Below are 22,580 nucleotides of genomic sequence, written 5' to 3'. Positions count from 1 at the left end.
TCTCACAACATCGTTATAGTCGGCACTTTGCAAGAGTATCTAGATATAATCTAACAATAGAAATTTGCCAGATCCTGAGAATTTCACAGTCTGCGTGCTTTGTGCTTCCCTGTGAAGCACTGAGTCCCAGCACCGCTGAGACCTCAACAGTGCCCAGTGTCTCTGAGTGATTTTTGTGTCTCAGCTTCCCACCACCCCAGCAAACTGTCTCCCCATTGTTGTAGCAGATTTGGGGATTTTCTTTGTTGTTGATATCCAGGCCTTGAGATTTTATTAACTTATATAAGTTTTATTCTTCTGCTCAGTTTATTATCATTTTGTCCTGTGTTCCTCCCTTCCCTTTGGTTCTCTGGATCAGGATCTGTCACTAGGCTTCTCGGAAGGGTCCACCTGATTTTTTGACCACTAATAAAGTTTTGGAATACTGTAATTCCCCTTTTCAGTTGGAACGTTGGAGTTTTTAATCTAAAACTTATGTGTTTCTTAATTCCTAAAAGTACTCTTGAGTTATGTAATTCCATTATATTTTCATTTTCGTCAGGGTCCTTTTCTGTCTCTTCCATTGGTTCTACTTAAGTAGGTTTCTCTTATTTTGGTCTGCTGGCCTTCCTGCCGTCCAAGCCTCACAAGTGAGTTTCCATTTTCCTTGCCTGCTTAAGGCTGCGGTTTCCTCAGCACCTGCCAACAGCCTGTTGCGCACATCTGCTGAGCAGTCGCAGACCGAGTGGTGAGAGGTGTGGAGACCTCAGTTCTCAGGGAACTCTGAGCCACGCTGCCATCTGCCGAGGCTCGGCGAGGAGCTTTTCTGCCCACAGACTCTTTCGGTTAGGAGCAGCCATTCTTTCTCAACTACAAAGATTGGAACTACTTCACGAGAGAGGCCCCTTCAAGTTCTGGGATCAACAGGTCTGGGAAGGCAGGCCACACAACCAATGGAGTCTTTGTTCTTCTGTGGGGGTGAGCTGAAAGTACGATCCATTGTGGAAGGAATCTTGGAAGGAATCTGCATCACTTCAAAGACTCAGGTCTTACCTGCTGACCAGTGGTGTCTTCATTTTTTTTAATTAAAAAAACCTCAGATTTTGTGTTCATGGTAAACAAAAATTTTTTGCTTGCATGTAAGTTGACATGTTTGGAGATGCAGGGATCTGGACATGCCTCCATGCTTTGATAGGCTGATGAAACCACTCAACTTCCTCTTTTGTTTTACTTATCCTAACACAATTTTACTACATTTATGTTAATTTTTACTAAGATAAATGACAAACTTGAAGACCTGTTAGATGGAAAAAGGGAATGAGAAAAAAAAGAGAAAAAAGGGTTGATGAGAAGTCGTGGTTCAAGAATGAAGTGCCGTGATATGATTTTCGGAGCTGTAGTATTTTAGACAAGAGGGGCAGTGAAGACAGAGTTCCCTGAGGTTAGGATGGCAGCCACTAGAGTCAGATAAAAAATGGGGTACAGACTGAAACAGAGAACTCTCAACAGAGAAATCTAAAATGGCTGAAAGATACTTAAGGAAATGCTCAACATCCTTCACCATCAGAGAAATGCAAATCAAAACAACTCTGAGATTCCATCTTACACCTGTAATAATGGTGAAGATAAAAAACACTGATGACAACTTATGCTGGAGAGGATGTGGAGCAAAGGGAACACTCCTGAATTGCTGGTGGGAGTGCAAGCAGGTATAGCCCCTTGGATGTCAGTGTGGCAATTTCTCAGAAAATTAGGAAACAACCTTCCTCAAGACCCAGCAATACCACTTTTGGGTATATATCCAAAGGATGCTCAACTGTGCCACAAGGACATGTGCTCAGCTATGTTCATAGCAGCATTGTTTGTCATAACCAGAACCTGGAAACAACCTAAATGCCCCTTGACTGAAGAATGGATAAGGAAAATGTGGTACATCTACACAATGGAGTACTGCACAGCAGAAAAAAAAATGACATCTTGAAATTTGCAGGCAAATGGATGGAGCTAGAAAACATCATTTTGAGAGAGGTAACCCAGACCCAGAAAGACAATTATAATATTACTCACTCATAAGTGGTTTTTAAACATAAAGCAAAGAAAACAAGCCTGCAAATCACAATCCCAGAGAACCTAGACAACAATGAGGACCCTAAGAGAGACATACATGGATCTAATCTACATGGGAAATAGAAAAAGACAAGATCTCTTGAGTAAATTGGGAGCATGGGGACCTTGGGAGAGGGCTGAAGGGGAGGGGAGGGGCAGGGAAGGGAGCAGAGAAAAATGTAAAGCTCAATAAAAATCAATGAAAAAAGAAAAAGACCCCCCCCCCCGAAAAGAAAAGAAAAGAAAAGAAAAGAAAAGAACGGTGGTGAAGCTGGCTTGGTGTGCCAGGAGTTGGAGTGGAGAACAGGTGCCCATGCTGACAGTTGAGCAGAAGCAGGTGGCTGATAAGGAATGGAGTTTTCTGTCCTCAGCATGGTCCCGAGGGCTGCAGGTCCAGTGCTGCCCAGCACCCTCACACAGTAGAAACAGCTTGTTTCCCTTGAGAGCCAAGCTCCTTCCTTCCTGCTCTCATCTCAGAATGCTTCTTTCCTGGCTCTTGTCTTGCTGAAGTCCTGCTCCTCGCACGTATTTTTCTATTCTTTTCTTTCATGATTGACAGTTGGTGACTTTCGTGGTCATTTGTTCCCACCCCTCTTAGCTGCTGATACTCTTCACTGTTCTGGCAGTATCTAACAGAGGCTGGCAGACAGCACGAAGCAATCGCAGATCTAAGGGATGGATGAATAGGCAAATGGATGAGGATATCACCATTCTGAGCTGCAAAGTAGGAAGGGTTTGCCTAAAAAACTGGGGATACTGCAATGTGAAAGAATGACCAATACTGGCCCCCAAGAAAGTGGCCAGTTCTATCATGGCTTCTCCTCTGACCTCCCTTCAAGAATGGAGTGGGCAGAATCACAAGCCTAGGATAAGTTCAAACTAGGAAGTAGAATTTTGAATGGGAAAGTAGCAATAGACCCTCAGTGGCAGCAGGGTTCCAACTGACGGACAGTTAAAGTGTAAGTGGAACCAATCAGGAAAGAGCTATCTAACCCGAGAGGAGAAAGAAAAGCCCACCAAACCCCAAGAGTGTTCTCACTCGGGGCCAACCCACACCCATGACGTCATAACATGAGTGGGTAAAGTGGCAGGCAAAACACTTGGTTTCCCTGGGTTCCCGTCAGGGCTCCAATTGTCACCTGCTGTGCCAGAGATTTGAATTTGTTTTCAACTGCCAGACCTTTGGTTCCTGGCTGCCACAATGGGAAGCTCTGATGTTTCAGCTGCTGTGACTGTTAAGTGGTAGCCTGCTGGTCTCAGGACGACTGTGAAGGTCCCACAACTTCTACTCAGGACTGGTTACCAAACCCTGACTGCGGCTACCACCGCTGCATCACCAAAGGGGGAAGTTCTCTCCGAAAGGGCGAGCCTTTGCTTTTGGTAGAGGTAGAGATTCAGAGTGCAGGACACCCTGCATTTAATCAGTTGTACATTCCTCAGGCCATGCGGGAAATGTCGGAAACAGCTGTGGGAGAGAGTCCTGAAGGCAATTTGAATTTGTAACTTCAGACATTTGTAACTTCCTGCTCCTCCCCCTTCCTTTCTCCTCCTCCCTGGGTCCTACAGGGCACCAATAACAGACCAATAACCAAATAATTCTACTGAAGTTGAACTCGACCAACTATTGTTTTCTTGAAATTTCTCTTCAGGAGAATGGGAGGCTAAAAGGCAACTGCGTTAATGAAAAGCCTCCTCCAGTGAGTGAGGTCTCAGAAAAGGAACCCCCAACTCTCCACACAATGTGTTTCAATGGGACAGGTAAGTCTGTCTTTTTTTTTTTCTCCCCAGCTCTCTATTTTGATTACAAAGTATCGAGGAGGAAGGGGCCTTGTGATTCTTGCAAGTTTGAGGGGACTTCCTGAGACTTGTGAGTTGTTTACTTCCTGAAGCTTAATGGTTTTCCTCTACTGTGGAATGTTTCAGTTTGGAATTAAAGTCTTAAGGATGGAACTGTTCAGAAGATGTTGCTATATAACTCCCTGCTCTCCTTCCTCCCTTTTTCCTTTCATTCCCTTCCACTTTCTTTTTCTTTTTGATGAATGAAAATCCTGAGGGGCTGGAGAGACGATCCAGTGGTTAAGAGCACTGGATGCTCTTGCAGAGGGCTGGGGTTCTATTCCCAGCACCCATGGGTGGCTCACAACCACCTGTTAACTAGAATTCCACCCAATCTGATGACCTCTTCTGGCCTCTGGGGTCCCAAGCACCCACATGGTGTGCAGACACACATCAAACAAAATATCCATATACATAAAATAAAAAGTAATAAAATAAAGATTTTTTTATTTTAAAATTTATTTTAAGTGTGTTTCATAATACCTTTTAAAGATTACTGAATTGGAGAAGGTACTTGGCTCTCAAAAAATTGTGTGATATTTTGTGCTTATTTACTATAATTAATTGTGACTCTTAAATTTTGCTTAAAACTTCAAATTTTAAGATGTATTTTCAATAATAGTTGAAGTATTTTTCTCACTTAATTTATACTTTGGCATTATTTAGGTAGGGGTTAACAATAGGAAAATATTGTTATTATTATATGATGTTGCTATTGATAATTACTTTTAAAACATAGAGATTAAATCATTGGTTTCCTATTGTATTGCTTAGTAACAAGAATGTACCATTGGGCAGCTTCATTTTTTTGCCCAGATTAGGTAGACTTACACAAACTAAGGCAACCATGTAGGCGAAATAACCTACGGTCATATATGTGGGCTCTCACTGATCAAATTTATTGTGTAACTATTTAGCTAGAGATGTAACTGTATACAGGGAACAACTTTTTTTTTTACAACGTTTTAAAAATAATCTCTTTATAATTAAATGTAAAAATCACTTTTTAAGAAGGAACATAAGAGAAAGGGCATCTAAACCCAAATCAGTAAGCAAATGCAAATGATCTTTAGGGGAAAAAATGTTTTCTGTCAGAGTCCATGGGTGTATACAACAGGTGACAACTAGTGTTTAACAGGCTGACCTGCCAGATGAGTGGTTCTCTGATGGGGAGCCCCAGTTGGAAGGGCTATGGGGTTACTGGCTGTAGATAACTGTTTGTCTCTGTCTGTTAATTCTCTCAGAAGTCACTTCATTTCCTCCCTAAGAGCAGCTTTGGGCAATTTCCCACTGCTTGTATGTTTATCTCATGAAAATATTCCATCTACTGGGCACACATATATTTGTGGATGGTCAGGAAGATGACTTCTCATTAATCTGTATAATTTTGTTATGGAAAAAATATGCTAGGACATGCTTCATAACTAGATCTATTGTCTCATGAGGCTATAAGATATTAAAGCCTGCCTTGCTCCTTTTACTCAGACTAACACAAGAAAATGACAATTTCTCCTCAGTCTAAGGCAAATGGCACACAATTTGGCTCATTTTTACATCAGAGCAAGTTCAAACTAGACTAAAGGTTTTTGTAAGTGGATCTTAAGTTAAAACTTTACAGTTAAGCACAAGGTCAGAGTTGCAGGTGTCTAATCAAGGTTATTTACACAAAAAAGTCTGAAAAATTATGCCAATGTTTTGTCTTTCAAGTCTCAAAGCTTTTCTCTCTGGGCACAATCTCACTTCAGAAACCTTGGAACTCTGCATTGCCATCACGAAGGGCTCTGCCCTTGCCACTCACCAGAGGAATGTGCTTTTGGCCAATGAGATGCGACTCCTGTAATTTTTATTATTGCTTCAAGCCTCCTGTTTTTAAAAAAAGGTATTTAAGATAGGTGAATGGAGAAACAGAAGACAGAATTAGAAGAAAGAATTGAAACAGAGGATTTAAAAAAAGATTTAGAACTACAGAATTGAAACAGAGAATTGAAACCAAAGATTTAGGATTGCAGAACTGGAACTGAAGAGTTGGAAGCTAGAGAACTACAGATCACTAGAAGAGAGTTGGAGAGGCAGAAGAAAAAAGAGCACGACTCAGCACATGTGTGAGGTCATTCTGTACTCCTCAGGTCGGGAACTTTCTAAGTTCCCTTCGCTGCACTCTGGCCTTGGATCTGAACTCTGAGAAGTAGTATTGTGACCTGGACTCAGAAGCTCCTGAAAGTTTCCATTATAATAGTGACAAGATAATGGCTTTCTTTTTTCGTGTGCTAAGAAACCCAGCACCTCTTGTATGAGAAGCACTCGAAGCTGAGCTGTAGCCCCACTTCAACAAAACTTCTTAGATAGTAACTTAGTGTAAAGCCTTCTGAGACTTCTTATTTATATATTTTAATTTTTTCCTGTTTCTATGGGTAAGTATAGCTAATTAACATATAGGCTAATAAATTTGTGTTTCTAGGCTAACAGTTATCAGCTTTATTATTTTGTATTTGCATTATTATTTGCAGAATTTAATTCAGCCTTTCTGAAGTCATTCATGTGACAAGTAAAGCACCTCAAGAAATACCAAAGTTAATACTGGGTAGTATAGAAGATACTTAAAGACTCTAGCCTGACAAAAGAGCATTTTATATATACATTTTTATTAGTTCCTTTAACATTAATCATAATTAACTTTTAAGTTCATTTTTGATAATTTAGTATCTGAGTAATTTCTGGGCTTGGCTCTGTGGTTGTATTTTTCTCTTTTTTTTAAACATGCACACTCATAATACTTTTAAATATTGTTTTATTTTATATGTGGATATCAGAGAACAACTTGTGGGAATCATGAAACTACAGGATTAATATGTGCCCTACTCCATTTTGGTCTTCTGTCTAATCGTCCCTTGCTGTTTTCCCATTTTTTTCCTTACAGATGAGAACAGCTATTTTGTGTTATTACAAGCTGCAAGTATGCACTTTAATTTTTACTTTATAAAGGCTTACAGCTACAAGTTGCCTTCCTTGAGTATCGGAGAAGACTGTAAACTTGGATCCATCTATGTTTTTGAGGCAGGATCCCATGCAACACAGGCTAGCCTCAAACTTGCTATTTTTGTTAGCTGGCTTGTTTTTTATTTCTTTGCCTGCTTTTTCAGTTTGGCAATCATTACCTTTTAATTAATTAATTAGCCTGTTTATGTTTAATATAATTTAAACATAGTTCAGCTTATATATACCATCTTACTAGTTATTTGTATTCTTATGTTCGATCCATCCATTTGTGTTCCCTTTCCTCCTGTTGGATTCCACTTGTAAATTGTCAAATGTTTTACATTTCACTTTCCCTTTTGTTTTTAAAAGGCCATAAGAGCTCCAGATGTTATCTTGCATTTTTAAACCAGGGCATACTTTCAGCAGGACAGAGTTCCCTTTTGTGGGGAGAGGCAATGTTAAGTAGACTGTGAAAAGAGGCACTGATAATCCTAACCCAATGATTGGATTGAATTGTGTGTTACATTTTATATGTTGAAGACCTAGCCCCAACATCTTAGGATTTAACTTTATTGAGATAGATCATCTGAAAGGTAACCAAGTTAAAATGAAGCTGTTAGGAACATTGGAGTACAACCTAATTCAATCTGTCTGTGGAAGAAAGAGATACCCAGGGAACAAAGAAAGAGCAGTTGAGGAAGGACCAAACATATTTACAGTCCAGAGAAGCCATGTGTTCTTTGGGATTTGGTCTGAATGCCTAATGAGTTGGCTTCTCTTTAGCTTCAACAGAGCACATGTAATTCTGCCCTGCTCTTTGCAACTTTTCAGCCTAAGACTTTAGCCAGTTTCCCCAGTCTTGATATCGGCACACAGTGTATATGCTCAAGACCAACGTTCCGAAACCATGAGCTGTGTTTACCTTCAGTTTTTCTTGTCTTCCACTCCACCCACCAAAGCCTCTGCCAGTTCCTCTGATATCCCTTACCCTCCAAACGTGGCCTCACGCTAAGGACCATGCCTGAATCCCCAGTGTAGTCATGTCCAGAACTGGCCGTTGTCCCCTCCAAAAGCAGCTCCCTCCACAGCTTCCAGCCCTTGCCTCCCATTTGCTGGAGGGCTTCTTCCCTCAGTAGGTCTTTGTCTTTCATCACTGTGTGAGTCTGCATGAAATTATGCTTCTCTCTTTTGTGGTTTTCTGCTTGGCTCTTTAGTCTCCCACCCTGTGTAGCTTCAGAGCCTGACAAATATTTTGAAGTATAAACCAGCCATGCATTTGATTCCTCTGCCTCCAACTTTGTCACTCTTAGCCATATGAGATCCCCAACACCTTTGCCAGTGTGCTGAACACCAGCTGCGGCTCTGTGCCTGGCCAAGCTGAAATTCTTAGCCTGTGACCTTTCTGGGAAAACGCGGCTGAGAATCCTTAGCTTACCTCTGAAAATGAGTTCCTTCAGTCATCTTAGCTTCCATGGCTCTGCATTGCCTTTTAAAAAGATCTGTACACTTTATTTGGGCTTTCTTGCTATCATGGAGTGGCAACCTATCCAAGATTGCTTGTGAGTGAGATATGTTGGGATAGAGGACTTTCAGTGTCAAAACTGGGAGTACTTTGGAGAAACCAGGATTGTTGGAGGAGCTAAAGATCTGCAAGAAGTCTGAATGGTTGCAAAGCTCTTTGTCCCTACTCAGAACGGGAGGCATAATTATCATGGATTAACTAACCAGCATTAGGAAAAACACTCCTGCTTTCCCATACTGTTAAACAACAAGAAGGAATGGCAGTTTCCACAGAATACAGCTCTGATGAGAAGGCTCACACTAAACTAGCTATTCTGTGCTGTATCCACGCCTGTGAACTTGTCATGGTTGGGTATGCTAAAAAATAGGCCAAGTGGGCGTGTTGCTGGCTTAAATCCTACTTCCAGCTACAGATGTGGCCTTTACGCCACAGGAAGGAGTGGCGAGTCCTTTGTGTTCTGTGTCGTCAGGCAGAAGGCAGAAGGGGAATAAGGAAGTGGGCAAACTCGCAAACAACCTTATGTGTCAAGGGCTGGATTTGATCCTGAACACAGGAAGATGCTTCAGGCCTCTTTCTGTGACATATGATGAAGTTTCTTAACCTTTTGAAAGCCATTGAGGAAAATAAAAAAAAACAGTGTATGTGTGTGTGTGTGTTGTGTGTGTAAAATCCAGGCTGCAGTTTCCCCTTCCTCTTCTCCTCCCAGTTCCGTCCCCAATTCTCCTCTTTGCCCCTCCATCCACTTTTCCATCATTTCTATTCAGAAAAGGGCAGGTCTCCCATGGATATCATAAAAACATGTCACATCAAGTTGAAGTAAGACTAAGCACCTCCCCTTGTATGAAGGCTGGGCAAGGCAACCCAGTATGAGGAATAGGGTCCCCGAAGGCAGCAAAACAAGTCAGAGACAGCCCCTGCTCCCATGAGCAAACAGGTTGGGGGCCACAGAGTGGGAGTACGGAAAGAGACAACTGGAAAGAGGGGAGCATTCTGAAGTCAGGTAAAAACCTGGCACAAGGGAATCTCCAGAAACCTACAAGGATAACCCAGCTAAGACTCCTAACCAGTTCAGATAACCTGCACTGGCCATCTCCTGTGACCAGACTGGTTTCTAGCCCAGTTGTCATCAGAGAGGCTTCATCCAACAACTGATGGACGCAGATACAGCCTAACAGCAAACATTAGGCAGAGTTCTAAATATTTATATATATATGAAAAACTTGCTTTAAAAAGTCCATATGGTTGTTTATAGTTAGGCATTCTGGCCCAGTTCTCTTTCTGGTCAGTATAGGTTGATGTGATCCAGGCCATTTTGTATTCCTTTTGAGAGTAGGGCCTTCCACATTTTAACCCATTTGTGTCTGAATCCATCACTGACCTTTGCTCTTATGTTCTAGGATTTCCTTAGCAAGGACCCTGTGAGCATAGTCTCATGTCCCTAGGGGAAGCATGGTACCAATCCATAGCTTTGGTGCATAGAGGGCTTTGGGCCTGAAATCATACATGCATATTTGTTCTCTCCCTCTCTCTGTGTGTCTCTCTCCTCCTTTTCTTTATCTCCCTCTACCCATCCTCTCTCCTCTCTCTCTCTGTCTCTCTCTTCTCTCTATCCCTCACTCCTCTCCTTTGTCTCTCACCCACCCATCCACCCACTCACCCACACCCCCACACTCCCCAGCCACCCCCCAATAAGCCTGATCCCTTCACATCTGTTGTCAATCTGGTCTCCTGTTCTATAGCACTTTTTGAACACTTAGTTGCACAGAAGCAGAAAACAGGTTCTTAGCAGGCTGTTTTTGCCTAAGCCCTGTCTTTTCCCTCTCCACAGAAGCCATATTGAAACTAGATGTTGGAGCTGGACTGGAGAGCTCATGCATTAGGGAAATTGCTTACTGTACAGTTTTGGAGACCTGAGCTCATTTTATGCATAGGGTAAATTGATTACTGTCCAATTTTGGAGACATGAGTTCAGATCACCAGCACCCACAGAAAATGCAGCAGCACTATAACCCCAGTCCTAGAGGCTAAAACCAGGCAGATCGCTGGTCCTTGCTGGCTACTGGGCTAGTAGACAGTGGTAGAGGATGACACAATATAGACCTCTGACCTCCACAGGTGCAGGCATAAGTGAGTGCACTCGTATACTCACATGTAGACACACACATACACACCATCCACAACCTCCCGACTCTGCTGAACCAATAATAAACTGTGAATATTAGAATATTACTGTGATACTTCACTGAGGGATGATACGCAAGGCTGACGGCATGTATTCGTATATGAGAAGTCTATTTGATGTGATGTGATATCTCTTGTAAGATAAATAGGTAGGGAAAGTAATTTCCTTTTATAGAATTGAATCTTGGTGGGATTAGATTATAGCTGACAACACAATCATACAAACACGTCCATTGAGAAACTGGGATGGCTGAGGTAGTAAGGCCTCACAGCAAGTCTGCAGGGCTGGTGCTGAAGGGAGCCTCACCAGTGATGGGCTGCATGGGTATGCTAGGAGCAAGCCTGAGCCAAGCTAACGCTGTTTGAAGGCAAGGCCACAGGACGTGGTAAAGGCTGATTCCCATATAAAACTTTACAAGGCTGCTATGACTGTAATCCCAGTGCCACAAATGAATTGGCAACCCTGAACCCATCAAAGGTGAAAGGATCTGGGTTGCGACTCTCCAGCCTCCTGTCATTAGGTGATTGTATAGCCACACACTTCAGTATATGGCTTTGGGGTTCATAGGGAGAGTTATAGTTACCAAAACAAAAAATTAAGTTGCAGAGAGTAATCACATTCATAAACTGGCACCGATTTAAGTATAAGATGAACAAAATTTATTTAATGTTACATGGTATTTTTAAGATTCATTTTTATTATTTTTAATCAGACATATGTGTGTGTATATACATATAAGTAGCGTCTGTGCACATGAGTGTGGGTGACTGCCGAGGCCCATAGGTCGCCTGGAGCTGGAATTATAGACAATTGTGGGTGCAGAGAAGTGAATTTGGCTCTTTTGCAAGAGTAGCACGTGTCTTAACCACTGTGCAAATTCCTCCAGCCTCGCTCATGTCTAATGATTTTTAAGACAATTGGAGGAAAAAGTGTAAAATCAGGTTTATTAAATATTTATTAGTATACTTTCTTTTTAAATTAAATTTATTCATTTATTTTACACCCCAACCACAGTTTCCCCTCTTCTCCCATTCCCCCCCGCCCCCTTTCTCTACCCTCCCATCCCCCACAGTCTGTTTCCCCTGTTTCTGTGCAGAAAGGACAGACCTCCCGTGGATATCAGCAAAGCATGGCATATCAAGTTACCTTAAGACTAGTCTCCTCCCTTGTATTAAGGGCTGGGCAAGGTAACCCATTATAAGGAATAGGTTCCCAAAAGCCAGACAAAGTGTTAGGGACAGGCCCTGTTTCCACTGCTAAGAGCCCCACCAGTGGATTCGGCTTTACAACTGTTACACACATAAAGAGGGCCTAGGTTGATGCCACGCAAGCTTCCTGGTTCAGACTCTGAGTGCCGATAAGCAAGGCCAGGTTAGCTCTTTCTGTGGGTTCCCTTGTGATGTCCTTGGCTCCCCTGGCTCACACAGCCTTTTTCCCCTCTCTTTAGTGGTATCCCCTGAGCTTGGTCCACTGCTTTGCTGTGGTCTCTGCATCTGTTTCCATCAGTTATTGGACGTAGGCTCTGATGATAATTGGGGTGGTCACCTGTCTATGAGTAGAGCAGAATATTGTTAGCCTCTGCACTTTTCTGTGAATACCCAGACCTCAAAACAGGCGCACGCTTTTCTGACTCAAGTCCATGAGAATGGACGACTGTCCTAAGGGTTTAAGCACACAGACACAAAGAGACCTGCTCATTTACCAAAGAGTAAATGGCAACTTTTTTAAACTCAAGTCGGGTATTTATATTAGTGGGCAAAGGGGGCAAAAGGGCACGGCCCCCTCCCATCAGGAGCAGTGGGAGAAGATGACAGGTGCCTCAGGCAGAATCAGCTGCGGGGGGGGGGGGGGGGGGGGGGGGGGGGGGGGGGGGGGGGGAGGCAGGCGTGGCAGGCGTGTAGGGCCTGCAGCTGGAACCTTGTTCACAGGTGGAATTACCATAACAAAAGAGAGCCAAGTTCTTTCTAAGCTATACCCTCAGGCCAGTGCAGGTGCAGGAGAGCCAGGGAGCCAGAGGTCAAACAGCCCTGCAAATCGCCAGGAAGAAAAGGGGGAAAGATCTGGGTACCTACAGAATATGTCTAGGCATTGTTCCATGGAAGTTTCACCTCCAGTCGTGTTTGGTCTGTGCCATCAGCCTCTGGGTCCTGGCGCTCCAGGCAGTGAGTGGCAGGTATGGGCTCACCCTCTTGGCATGGGTCTGAGCTGTGACCAGTCATTGGTTAGCCATTCTTTTCTCTTTTTATTTACATCATGACTGCAGCCTCTCCTCCTACCACCCCTCCCAGACCCCTTCGCCTCCCCTCTCCCCCAGATCTTTTCCCCTTGATAAAAGGGCAGGCTTCCCAGTGACAGCAGCTGTCCATGGCATAACAAGATGCGCTAAGACTGGTCCCAAACTCTCACATCACCGCTGAAGGAAGCAACCCAGCAAGAGGCAAAGGAAAGAGTGGTGGCTCAGAGCTTGTGAGAAAGGCAAACCCATCTTAAGGCCCAAGCTGCAAGTGGGAGCTCAGGCCCAGCATTGCTTGGATCGCCAGGAACTGGAGGCTGAATGGCTCAGAGACTTACAGTAGAACCAAACACAGCTTGTCAAATAAATAAATAAATAAAATAAAATAAAAAATGTCAATGCAATGATTCCTGATGATACTCTGTTATACTGACATGTAACATGAGGGCCGGCTTGTTGGGGTATCTGTCCCTCCCGGTACCCCACAACAGGCATACCCCAAGGAAAATCACACACAGGACTCCATAAGATTATAAACTGATTGGCCCATTAGGTCAGGCTTCTTATTAGCTCTTATAACTTATATTAACCCATTATCATTATCTATGTTAGCACATATGGCTTGGTACCTTTCTCAGCTGGGCAGCTTACATGTTTCCTCTCCGGTGGTCTGGGCAGGAGTGGCTGAGGAACCTCCCCACTTCCCAGAATTCTCCTGTTCTCATTGCATCACCTCTACTTCCTGTCTGATTTTCCCGCCTATACTGCCTGCCTGGCCAATCAGCGTTTTATTAAAATATGATTGACAGAATACAGACAATTCTCCCGCACCACTGACAGATAAGTATATTTTCTTAGTTTCATTCATTCCATCTCCTCACAGCTACTTGTTGGTAGAGCTGTCTTCAGCCTTTCGTGCTTTTGTGGAGGCAGTGTTTATTTCTAACTCACAGTTCCTCATAGTTCCTAAAATTTACGGAAGATGCGATTCTTACCTTGGATATAGGCATAGTACTGATTCATTTTGCCAGTCTTCTGACAGGCTTTTTGTGACTTTTACAAATTGGCTGTCCAACCAGGTGGTGGTAGCACACACCTTTAATCCCAGCAGTCGGGAGGCAGAAACAGGCAGAGCTCTGTGGGTTCGAAGCCAGCCTAGACTACATAGTGAGTTACAGGACAGCCAAGGCTACACAGAGAAACCCTGGCTCTACAAACAAACAAACAAACAGATAGACTGTCCAGATTGTCATTAATGTTGCACCATTGTTCAACATCAGCTCCGAATGTCCTTATAAAGGGGTTTGTTCAGATCAGGACCTAACACGCTGTCTTGGTAGAAGAGTCCTTGTCATCTGTAATCATCCTTGCCTTTATTTTCAAGACACTCGCAGGATCATTCACCATATATAATTCCCATACTCTGAATTTGGTTATTTTACTCTCCTGACATTATTAAATATGTCTCCTCATCTCTATTTCCTGTAAACTAGCAATAAGGGCCAAGACCTTGATTGAATTCAGGTTTTACTTTTTTTTCTTTTTGGCATAACTACTCTCTGAGCGGCTGTGCCTTCAGTCCCTGCAGCATCACTTAGGGCCCCGCGATGTTTGCTTGTCACATCCACTAATGTTAAAATGGTTATGTTTCAGTGACGTCAGACTGACCAGTCCATTAAGGGAATTAGGTCAGCTTTTTTACCTAACGCCTTTAAGCAGCTCTTGATTCTCGCCCAAATCCATTATTCCATTAAGGAGTAGTAAAACATAGTAAAAGTAGTAAAAATGGTTTATCCTATTATTTGTCTACATTTATTCATTGTGCTTAGTCAAATGTGGAAAGTTCCTTCTGCGACTGGTTATTTATCCTGACCTAAGGACTGCGGGAGGAAAGTAAGATGGCTGCTTGAGTCAGCAATGAAGAATGAGCGTCCACCACCGAGGCAGTCTTTGTTTTTCCTTTGTTTTATTCTGGTGAATTTCCACAGGACAAGGAGCAGATACAGATCCACTTGGGTATATTTACATTACAACCAACAGATACTCCAAACAGCAGTAATATCCCAGCGTTTTCTCGTTTGAATCTAATCACATCTTGGGGTTGGATTTCTTTTGAGACGTGTTTATTTGTGTTCCATGAGTAGCGATTGTTCAAGTTTCGAAACAGGCAGCTCCCCCTTTCTTCACTCATTTCCATTTCTTCAGCAGTGTTCGGCTCTCACAAAGCTTCCAACTTCATTTGCTGTTAACGGTTATGAAAGTTACTTTTTTTTTTTTAACTTGAAAATAAATGGAAACAATGCTGAGTCTGGAAAGTAGACCTCAGCTGCTTCTCATCTGGATTCCACTCCCTAATTAGCTGCCATTTGTGTTTCCCTAATCTTGAAAGAAAGTCCAATTCTCTGGATAATCCGCTGAGGGGGAGAGCTATTTAGACTCTTATAAGTGAGGAGAAACTTCAGTCACTTACATTTGAAATGATGAACTCCTGCAGCAGAGAGACTGACGGGAGATGACATGCCAAGTGATCACTTTAAAAAAACAACAATAACAACAACAAAAAAGTCCATTGTTTCTTTTAAATAAGAGCAGAAACCCAGAGTTTAAGGGGCGATTTTCTATATCTCCAGTAGGCACGACAGGGCTTTCTATGCATAGAATGTGTAATTTTAGTGATCCCAGTCTATTTAAAGACTGAAAGTATGGTTTATCAGTGGTGTTTTAAGGCGTTTTCATCTTAATAAAATCCTTTTAAGGCCATGCATTCCAGTACTGAAGTCTTAAAGTAGTTTGTGTACACCCAGCATGCAAGGCCACAACTTTAATTATTTCCTCACCAGAGCCTCAATTATGCCAAGTGCTTTTTAATTATCCCGTATCCCACACATCTATTCTTAGTCAACAGCACGCCTTTCACAGAGGCAGGATATTTCTCTGTGGCAGGAATCAACTCACCACTTAGCCACCCCACCCATGAAAAAAGCTCAGTTAATTAAAAGCTACTAAATTAAGTGTGTATTTTTAACAGCTTCAATTTTAAAGTCAATTTTGGTATAAAAATTAAAGTTTTTTTTTTTTGCTTCGTTTTTTTGTACAGAAATGCTATGCTAGCTTTTCAGGGTGTTTGGGGGATGCATTGAGTTGTTTGGGTCCCTTTCACAGAACTTAGGTAGTTTCTTAGAGCGTGCTTTTCTTTGTCCTAAAGTGGATATATTTAATTGATTTGCCTGATCCCTTTTTGTTTTTGAATTATTTTTTTTTGCAAAACAAATTCTGAGCAAATAAAATAATAGGAAAAGAATATATGTTTAAGGAACTGGAAGACCTGAAATACTAGCACCTGGGAGGCAGAGGAAAGGTGATTGGGAAGTTCAAAGCCATCTTCAGTTACTTAGTATGTCAGAAGTCATTCTGGGTTTCATGAGACCCTGACTCGATGATAAAGCAACAGCCTCAACCTTGCGACCATCAAAGAAAAACATATCTTTTTAAAAAAAAATATTCATAGGGCAGGAATGTAGGGGAGAGGGAGGAAGTTAGGAGATTCAGCTATGGTTCGAGAAACATCTTACTGGAAAGGAAGTAGGCTCAGCATTTCACATACTGACAAAAACATAAGTACAAACTGAAAAGATAAGAGGAAAATATATCACACAGAATTACTGTTTCTGTTTACTATATTTAACTCTCAGTAATGGGACAACATTCTGTTTTCCCCTTTAATACAAATGTGTAGCATGCAAAGCTGGGGGAACTATTTGCACCAGGGAAATGCTAATTGCAGATGCACAAGGCATGTGACCTTGAGTCGTACGTGTTGTTGTTGTTGTTTTAACTCTTTGACTCTCTGCTCTTTACTCTTTAGGGGGACCCACCACCCAGCTCCCAAATAAACCACGGAGAGCCTTATTCTTTCTTATGAATGCCCAGCCTTAGCCTGGCTTGTTTCTAACCAGCTTTTCTTAACTTAAATTATCCTGTTTATCTTTTGCCTCTGGGCTTTTATCTTTTTCTATTTCTGTATACCTTTCTTTACTTCTTACTCTGTGGCTTGCTGTGTAACTGGTTTCCTGGCCCTGAAGTTTGCCTCTTTATCTTAGTCCTCAATCTTTCCCAGATTTCTCCTCCTATTTATTCTCTCTGCCTGCCAGCCCTGTCTATCTTTCTCCTGCCTTGCTAATGACCGTTCAGCTCTTTAGTAGACCAATCAGGTGTTTTAGGCAGGCACAATAACACAGCTTCACAGAGTTAAATAAATATAACATAAAAGGATGCAACACACCTTTGCATCATTAAGCAAATGTTTCATAGCATAAATAAATGTAACACATCTTAAAATAATATTCCACAACAAATATGTTCATTTGAAAAATAGTTAATTAGCACCTATGATGTTTAAGGCTCTCTCCTTAATTTAGAACAGAAGTAGACACTGTTATCATTGTCAATGCCTGTTTTTCCTAACTTTGTGTAATACACAGGCTGGATTGTTTCTCCTTGTCTTCATCTATTACAGGTGTTGTATTAGCTAAATATTCAATTTCTCCATAGTCCCTTGCGAATAAATACTTTATGAATAGGTAGAGATAAGGACATTGATGTCACACCATCTCTTTCCAGTGTGTTTGGAAGTGCTGAGGCTGTTAGAGCAAGGAGTGAGAGAGACCTGGGACCTCAGAGGTGCCCATGACCCCACCACAGCATCTGTGTCTTGCCCACTTCGGGATTTCTCGATGCATAGATTAAGCAGAGCACTGGTGAGAAAATATAATCAAATGGTAGTAGGTATAATTCTAGATCATACTTCAGTTTGTGGTGACATCTCCAAGACAGCACACAAGGACCTCTGTCTCCTGTATACCAGTGTGGTTCCTCTTGCAGCTTGTAGGCCAATAGAATACAACAGCGATGAGGGTGTGTGACTTCTCATTGATCTCGTTACAAAACTCTACAGTTCACTCTCTCCTGGACTCCCCTCTCTCCCTCTTCATCCTTCACTCAGGAGAAACCAGCCATCTTTGTGAGCACCCCCTAATGTCTGCCATCATGGAGGGATCCCATAAGGAGAAGCTGGAGCCTCCTGCCAAAGCTGGCTGGGAGAACTGGTTCTGTGGTCCTTTCCGATGCCTCGGCCTTGGGAGAGACCTAGAGACTGTGAAGCAGGACCACCCAGCTGACCTCGCTCAGGTTCTTGACGCTCCTTCCCTGTGACATGGTAAATAAGTTTGTGTCATGAGCTGCCAAGCATAAGGGCGACTTTATTACTTACCACTAGGGAACTACTAAAGGGATGGCTTCTTTACTGCGCTTTACAGAGCATACTGTTAAGGCATCAATTGATAAATATTGGGTGAGAACGCTCCCACAGGACATCATGGGGAGGCTCAGGAAATGGCTGTGTCCTGTGCACCTGAAGATGTTCTTGTTCATACTACCATGCATGACTTGACACACTGATGCCAACACCTACCCCTGGCTCAGTGCTGAAGGCCTAGAGATCTCCCAGCACGTGCGCTCATTGCTTGCTCCTTGTTCAGGTGAGAAAGTTCCACACTTCCCCAGACCGCTGCTCTAATGTGGGAGGCAAATCACCGAGCACATTAACAAGCAAGGCAGCTTCTCCCGGGGCTGGGGCTGTTCACTGTGGCAAAATAAAACAGAGAACTGACATGCTTGGGTCAGTGTGATGGCCAGTGAGATAAAATCATTGGGACACATGTTCCCTTTTTTCTACAAGTTGTTAAGATTTGGATGTGAAATGCCCCTTCAGCTTTGTGCATTTGAACACTTAGTCTCTGGCTGCTGCTTGTGTTTGGGAGGATGTGGAGCCTTTAGGAATCGGTCTAGCTTCAGGAAGTAGGTTACTGGCAGCTTCCTGTTCCGTTTTTCCTCTGTTTTCAGTCTGCAGAGATGTAAACAGGCAGTCACCACATGCTCCTGCCAGAAGGCTCTCCACAACATGCCTTCCCCACCAGGAAAGTTTGTATCCTCTCAAACCCCGAGTCAAGGAAAATCCTCCTCTTTAAGTTGACTCTTGTCGGGTGTTTGCTCACAGCAAAGAGCGAACAACTTGAACATAAGTCGAAACAATCGTTGATGGATTAGGCCTGAGCACCTGAAACTTCGATGACACACAGTCCTCAAGGAAGAACTCCCACCACCCCTATCTGAGAAACCGAGTAGATGAGGAGTTTGTATTCTTAAGCTGGGCTAGGAGCAGCTAAAGAGAAAGTATTTGGGAGAGAAGAGCCCCTGCTAGTCTAGAAAGACAGGTCTGTGATGCTTTTAGTGAAAACTGTTCAGAAAACGGAGCTGGGATTTGTCCGCCTTGCTTCTAAGAGAAGCCAGGGCAGAAGAAGTAATTCAGGAGCGGCTACAGATTTCTGGGATTCATAGTGTTGACTAGTTTATCACAGACTCTCAAAATCAAATTAATGTTCTGTTATGTCAAGCTGAGGAGAACCACCATAACTGATATGAATTACACAGATTCAGAGAAGCTCCCAGGACTAACCATGTCTAGCTCCGGCGTGCTGCAAAGCACCCCAGGACGATGCTCTAACTTGTCAACTACGCACGGGTTGCCCTGGGAACAGCTTTGAACAGCTCGCCTGTGCTGCAGAGCAGCGCTTTCTCTCTTTTTTCAAGTAAGTTGATACAGCTCTGGGCCTCAGATTCATTTTGGCTCAGCACTCTGGCCAGCATCAGAACCACATGGCTTTCCATGCCTCTGAGAATGGCCACCTCTCATCTCCAAGTCTGTGCCTGGCTTTATGATTTTAAATTAAAATTTTTACCGTGAATATGAGTATATGTGAGTATGGATGTGTGTGTGTGCGTGTGTGTGTGTGTGTGTGTGTGTGTGTGTGTGTGTAGCTCAGATGACAACCTTAGGGAGCATATCCTGCTTCCATAGTGAGTTCCAGGAACCAAACCCAGGTTTTCAGGCTTGCACAAGGGAGTGCATTCTCAGCTGAGCTCTCGCGGCAGCTCAGCTGCAGTTGGTTTTCAACTGTTGGTGTGTTCATGAAAGACTGGTGCAAAAGCACTGTTTTTGCACCAACACCCTGCACTTGCACACTTTTAGTTCTTGGTCCAGTCAAAGCACAAGGGAGAGAAGTAGATGAAGGTATTCTGCTGCTCTAGCCTTCCAACCCTGCCTGGTCGGGATCTGTTGGCAACAGGGAGCTGCTGCTCACGGCAGGTGCGAGGTGAAGCCTCGAGTGCCTGTGTACTTGGCCTGTCTGCACACGGCTCTTCTGCTTGTCCCTCTTTCACGCTCTTTGCGGAATTAGGAATCCTTATTTAAGATATTTGGTTTTGCACAACGGTAGCAATGAAAATAGGCTGTTTATGGAAGATGTCGTCGGTGTCTGGGCCGCCTGCTGAGAAGAGAGGACTTCAGTGACTGGAGGTGAAGCCCTCCTGGGATACAGTTAGAGGACGGCAGCCAGCTACCTTGTCCATGTGCACAGGCAAGAGAAGCTGCCACCATGTGCAGGAGAATGACAAGAATGGTTTCAAAACAGTGACGAGTACACATGGAATCAGACACACTTGCAGCAGCAACTGAAAGCAGGCAGCTATTATTGGTGACAGAATCACTTGTTCTGTCCACTGTAATGTGATCTTCAACTGACATCCAAGATTGTAGGACAAGCTGGATGTTAGTTAGAAGTTAGTGAAAGCAGAACCGGGGAGGCAGCTCAGCCGGTAGAGGGCTGAGCTAGTATGCATCAGGCCCTGCAAAAGCCAGGGCTGGCAGTGCACATCTGCAATCCAAGGACTGTAGACACAGGAAGACCAAAGGTTCAGGGTTATCCTTACCTGCATAGAGCATTCAAGGCCAACTTGGGATACACATGAGAACCCGTCTTAACAAAAGCTTAGTGAAAAATCAATATCTCATCCCCTCCCCTGCCCATTTACATTTACATGGGCACTCATGGGCTCTTGCCAGAGCCCCTTGGCTTAGGTCTAAATTAAAATATTATTCTTGGACATTTTAACATTTAAGATGCTGCCCTTTAAGGGGCAGTGTACTTTTATCTCCCTACCCCAATTTAGAGCAAACTGAAAATAACAGGCCCTGAAATAAACAATGAATCAATCTGAAGGATTTTACTGAGATGGGGCTATTTGAACAAGTTTACTCACAGACCCATTAACGGAGCCCGATTCTGACATTTGTGAAGCCTCACCACTTAATGTTAGCCTGCAGTCTTGACCAGAAAGAAGCACTAATCATATTTCCCCAGCATATGGACTCTTAGCCTCCTCTCTACAGACACAACATATCTGTAATGCATGGTTTTATTTAATTTTAGCACAACAGGTCAGTTCCTTAGATAGCAACGCTCTTATGACTTTACAGTACCTACAACAGTGCCGAACATCATCAAGGGCCACTGTCTATCTGTCCACCCCGCCAATCAGAACCAACAGAGGCAGTGTCTCTGGCTGAAAACTGGCTCCACATTGTTGGGAGGGATTGGGGAGCCAAAAAAGGTTGGGTGTGTTCATCTGTAACAGTGATGTCCAGAAGTCAAGGTTATGCGATCCCTGGAGATTCAGAAAGCAAGAGCAAGCTTGCTACCCAGAGTCCATCCTTGTGTGCGTCTGGAACTCACTGTGACTCCAACAGGAAGTGGGAAGTAAACGCTCTCTCACAGGCACCCAGAGTCCTGGAGTCCAGCTTACTGGCTGCTGTCCCCATGTTGTTTGTTCCACAGAACGTTCACACTGGCTGCTGCTGTCTATGTCAAGCCACTTCCAGAAGGGAGTCTCCTTCACTCTCATCTCTGACAACTTCCTACCAGCTCATTGTCTCCGAGAAACAGCCGAGAAGAATGTGTAGAGAAGACAGGCATATGACAATTTCTCTCTTCCCTGAAATGGCGAGGGAAGTCCAGGGAGGTGGAAATGGATCTAAGAGGCTGTGGCCAATGAAATGCTAGGTTTCCAAACACTTCCAGTGAAACCCGCCCCTTCCCTTAGCGCTGCTCCAAGCCATGGTTCCTCGCAGTCCGCTAGCTGCCCAGCTCAGCAGTACAGGAAGGGAGCTGTGCGGACATGGGATTTGTCTTCTTGTAGTTGGAATAGAGTAACCCAACCAAAGCAACTTAAGGGGAGAAGCGTTGATTTTTTAGCTTATGGTTCCAGAGGATTCCAGTACACCACACCGAGGCAGACATGGCAGCAGGCAGGGAAGCCTCAGTGGCTGAAGTAAGGAGAGGGGCTGGCTGGTCACATTGCATCCACATTGAAGAAGTAGAGCAACCAAGTTGGAAGAGGGGCCCTGCTGTAAAGTCTCAAGGCCCCCCTGCAGTGGACCACTTCTTAGAGGAAAGCCCCACCTCGTAGAGGTTCCATTCTCTTCCCAAACAGCACCGCCACTGGGAACAAATGTGGGAGTCTATGGGCGTAGTCCACATTCAAGCTACAACACTGAAAAAGACAACCAACTTTGTGTCCGTAATAACTCCCATCATGGCTCCGACAGAAGATTGGTATCCTAAACTGACCACTTAAGACTGGACGGGGCTCATTCACTCCTCTGTCCCCATACTCAGGACAGAAGGCCTGCCACTGAGTATAATCGCAATCACAACATAGTCTGGCTCCTAACGTATATTTAATAGCATGTGATATATACCCAAAGTTCTCACTAGCTGGTGATCATTACTAGCAGAAAATTCACATATAAAAATATAGTGGATGGAGGAGCAAAAATATGTGAAATCTAC

The 22,580-nt window shown here is 43.5% G+C and overlaps 1 long non-coding RNA gene across 1 annotated transcript; it reads left to right on the top strand.

The window, feature by feature from the left end:
- Positions 1 to 2,484: 2,484 nt before the first annotated feature.
- LOC148119321 (uncharacterized) lies at positions 2,485 to 7,135 on the top strand. The gene is made up of 2 exons (XR_015735289.1): positions 2,485 to 3,843; positions 5,667 to 7,135. It is a non-coding gene; the product is annotated as an uncharacterized LOC148119321 (long non-coding RNA).
- Positions 7,136 to 22,580: the final 15,445 nt, after the last annotated feature.

Source organism: Myodes glareolus, chromosome 17 (genome assembly GCF_982192425.1).
Source record: "Myodes glareolus chromosome 17, mMyoGla1.1, whole genome shotgun sequence".
NCBI lineage: Eukaryota > Metazoa > Chordata > Mammalia > Rodentia > Cricetidae > Myodes > Myodes glareolus.
Note: the sequence above shows the minus strand (reverse complement) of the source record. Positions and strands in the feature narration are given on the sequence as shown.